Source organism: Mauremys reevesii, linkage group 7 (genome assembly GCF_016161935.1).
Source record: "Mauremys reevesii isolate NIE-2019 linkage group 7, ASM1616193v1, whole genome shotgun sequence".
Classification (NCBI taxonomy): Eukaryota; Metazoa; Chordata; order Testudines; family Geoemydidae; genus Mauremys; species Mauremys reevesii.
The window spans coordinates 70,147,663-70,152,081 of NC_052629.1; positions in this window are offsets into that span (position 1 = coordinate 70,147,663).

Consider the following 4,419-nt stretch of genomic DNA (forward strand, 5'->3'; position numbering starts at 1 on the left):
CAGCCGAGCTCCATCTTCTTTGGAACCCCCCTTCAGGTACTTGAAGGCTACTATCAAATCCCCCCTCACTCTTCTCTTCTGCAGACTAAACAAGCCCAGTTCCCTCAGCCTCTCCTTGTAAGTCACGTGCCCCAGCCCCCTGATCATTTTTGTTGCCCTCCGCTGGACTTGCTCCAATTTGTCCACATCCTTCTTGTAGTGGTGGGGGGCAAAACTGGACGCAATACTCCAGATGTGGCCTCACCAGTGCCGAATAGAGGGGAATAATCACTTCCCTCAATCTGCTGGCAATGCTCCTACCAATGCAGCCCAATATGCCACTAGCCTTCTTGGCAACAAGGGCACATTGTTGACTCATATCCAGCTTCTTGTTCACTGTAACCCCTAGGTCCTTTTCTGCAGAACTGCTGCTTAGCCAGTTGGTCCCCAGCCTGTAGCAGTGCATAGGATTCTTCCATCCTAGGTGCAGGACTCTGCACTTGTCCTTGTTGAACCTCATCTGATTTCTTTTGGCCCAATCCTCCAATTTGTCTAGGTCACTCTGGACCCTATCCCTACCCTCCAGTATATCTACCTCTACCCCCAGCTTAGTGTCACCCGCGAACTTGCTGAGCATGCAATCTATCCCATCATCAGTAAAGATGTTGAACAAAACCGGCCCCAGGACTGACCCCTGAGGCACTCCGCTTGATAACGGCTGCCAACTAGACATGGAGCCATTGATCACTACCTGTTGAGCCTGACAATCTAGCCAGCTTTCTATCCACCTTATAGTCCATTCATCCAATCCATACTTTTTTTACTTGCTAGCAAGAATATGGTGGGAGACCGTATCAGAAGCTTTGCTAAAGTCAAGGTATATCACGTCCACTGCTTTCCCCATATCCACAGAGCCAGTTATCTTATCATTCATTTTACACTACTCTGTTTTTATATAGCTGTACATAGATTACATTCCCTTTATACATTTGGGGCAATTAAGTTCCAGTAGAACCCCCTTATGTTCTTTTAGCAAATTTGACTAAATTGTCCATAGTCAAATGATTTCAATCAGATTGTCTCTTTGCCTGGACTATTTACAGACATTCCTTTGGAAAAGGGCCCATTTTCCCTTCAGAATGGCTGCAAAGAAACCAAGAAACTATCTTATCATAGGTTTCAGAGTAGCATCATAGAAGGCAATCAGGTTGGTCAGGCATGACTTGCCCTTGGTGAATCCATGTTGAATGTTCCTGATCACCTTCTCAGCAGCCTCAGACCCCATGGCAAAGAGGTGCTCTTTAGATGCCAGATTAGATAGAGATTAGATCCGCCCACAAATGATGGAAACCCTTCCCCTTCAAACCTCACCCCAAGGAAAAACTCAGCTGAATAAACAGGTCTTCAGTTTGTGCCAAGGATGAAGAAACCCTCAGGCCCACGGGAATGGGGAGGCACCAGGGACTAAAGCAGGGACCTCCAAAGTAAAGAGCATGAGCTGCTACAGATCCCTACCTGGTGCTGTGTCAGAGTCACATCCTCCTTGGACCAGGCATAAAGGGGGACTCATCATACGCACTGCTCTGCGGGTTACACAAGCACTCCACTGAGAACACCCTGCCTCCAGCCCCCAGCAGTGAATCTGCATGTGAATTCCAGGGGATCTCAGCAGCCCAGGGCAGAATACGGGCAAAGAGGAGGTTGCCAGGTCACACTATGATGGGCCTGAAAGGTTCCAGACTGCCAGCAACACGGGTGAGATGCCCCAAGGCTGCTGAGCTGAGCAAGCAGGAAGCTGATTCCTCACTGGATATTTTATCAAGCACTGTGGGGGATTCACTTTGGGAACCTCAGGGCCCCTTCTCAGGCCATGCCCAGGAGTGACTCACTGTGAGAGCTGGGCTGAGCTCAGGGCAGCCTGGTGGTCTGGCTAGCATGGGCTGGAACAATCTCCTCCAGCCTGTCTGGCACCTGATGGGACTCACCCCCTGGTTATTTCAGGAGACGCCTCCAAGTGTGCACAGGTGGTGCCTGTCCTGGCTGGAGGAGGGAGACAGTGTGCGTAGGGCACCTGCTCTAAGGCTAGCGCATGTCCCTGGAGAGAGCTGTGCCGGCACAGTCTCGGTCAGCGCCGGCTGCTCAGTGATCCCGCCTGAGTCTATTGACTCGCCAGAAGGTGCCTTAATCCCTCATCTGCTAAATGGTGAATCCTATTTATTCACTGGTACCAAGTCTCAGATCAAAATAGCCACATGCTGCATCAACGTCTGCCCTGCTCCAACACTCCCTCCCCCACCCCCAGGCAGCGGTGGATTAGCCACTGGGCCTACGGGGCCTGTGCCCAGGGGCCTCGGTCAACTGAGGGGCCCCGGAACCCCAGCCACTGGGTGAGCGGGGCAGGGAAAGCTCTGGCACCTTAACCCCACTCCCAGGCAGCAGTGCCGGGTGGGCAGGGTGGGTGCAGCGGTGGAAGCCCCAGCGCCTCATGGCCTTGGCAGAAGCCGGAGGCAGCAGGGGAAGCCCCCAACCCTGGTCTCCAGAAGAAGTGCTGGGCGGGACGGGAGAAGCCCCAGTGCCCCGACCCTGATCCCCCGCAGAGGCACGGGGGGTGGCCCACATGTACACATCCACCCACACAATTAAATTCAAATGGATTTGTCCCGGGCCCCATTGGCCCAGATTAACCCAGCACCACTGCCTCAGGGGATCCTTACACCTCATATGGTCCCCCGTCCTTGCACTCAGCAGCTACTAGCAGGCTGGCAAACCTCACTGCCCAGCTCCCTGCTCCAGGCCCAGAGATCTACCTGGCTCTGGGCTGAGCACTGGGGCTAGGCCAGGCCTGGGCAGCTCAGCCACCTGCCAGGAAATAGGAGTGAACACATCCATTGTGAGTGGGGAATCCCTTGTTCCCCACTTTGTCCATAGTACCCTCCCAACTCAAGGGAGACAAGCTCCCTGTCCCCTCACTGCCCCAGAGCTGGCACTGACCTTGTGGCTCCAGTTTCATTTCTGTCTGCGGCTGGGATACACTCCTGTTTCCTCCCCCGCCACCTCTGTTTCAGGGGGTGGGTAATTTCTCTGGGAGAGGTTTTAGTTCTGGGTCTCTTTGTAATTAACAGCAGCAGCAAATTGGACAGAGCCCCAAGAGACACTGATCTCCCCCCACTCTGTAGTAAAACACCTGGCTTCTCTGCCTGCCCCCACTCCTGGGATTGTTTTGTCCTACTCCCCTCATTTGCCCCCTGCACAATTGTGGCCCTTCTTTTTCTCCAATCTCACCAACCCCGTTGCCTCAGGTGTTTCTCCTCTTCCCCCCTCTTGGAGTCACTGTGAGCAGCAAATGGGGAAACCAGGCTTATCACCTCCATGTTAAAGACTGGGAAACTGAGGCATGGGGTAGTCAGAGGACTTGGCCAAGGTCCCAGGGTGAGTCAGTGTCCCAGTACTCAGGTGTTTCTGACTTCTCCTCCTGAGCCACCTGTCATGTTGGCTATAAACTATGACTAACAGTAATCGCTTCTCACAGGCCTGTCATCCTGCAGGGTCCAGAGGCATCTCACAGACTGCGTGTATGGGACCCCACAACTAGCTTGAAAGTGTGGCTGCCTCCAGGGAGGAGTGTCTGTGCCAGGAGCTCTGCACAACAGGGTTTGTTAGGGTAGCAGGCAACCAAGTGACCCCGTGGGAGATCTGAGCAAGCCAGTGGGGGGTAATCCCCCAGTTTAGACAGGAAGCTAGCCCATGCCCACCCAACGTGGTGCTCTCTCCACCTCTTGTGGTGACAGCCACAGACAGGTGATGAGCCTGCTCCTGCCTTGGCGAACAGAGCTGGGCTTTTCGGATCCCACAGCAGACTTGTGCTTTAAGAGCCAGAGGTCTCAGGTCTGATCCTCCCTGCTGGTGCCCGACCCAGGATGCAGACAGTGTAACATTTGTACAACACCCAGCACTGGGGCTCATGCTGGTTGGCATCTGGGTGCTGCTGAGTATAAATGTTCAATAATAAAAATATCTCACCATATACCAGAAACCCACAACTCCCAGGACCCCCAGTATGGCCACCCCTGGAGAGGGTCCACCTCCACGGCCGCCCAGCCAGGGTGCTCGGAAGGGAGAGCGCCCCCTAGGGCTCCCTGCAGCACGTGATCTCCTTCGTGGTCTCCCCTCCAATGCCAGGACCCCACTTTGCTGGGAAGCCTGGCCAGGATCACAGACAGGCTGGACTAGCCCTATGGGTTGATATACAAAGTTTCTGCCCCCAAGACGTGGGGACGGAGCTCAGCCCTGGGTGAGCCGCCTCCAGACCAGGCAGGCCTTGGAAGAGGGGCGGATCAGTCTCCGCCTACCCTGGGGGCTGGACCCCCGCCAGGCCTAGACCGGATCGTTTTTCTCCGGGTCGGCGGGTCTAGCCGGACAGATCACGTCAGAGGACGGACG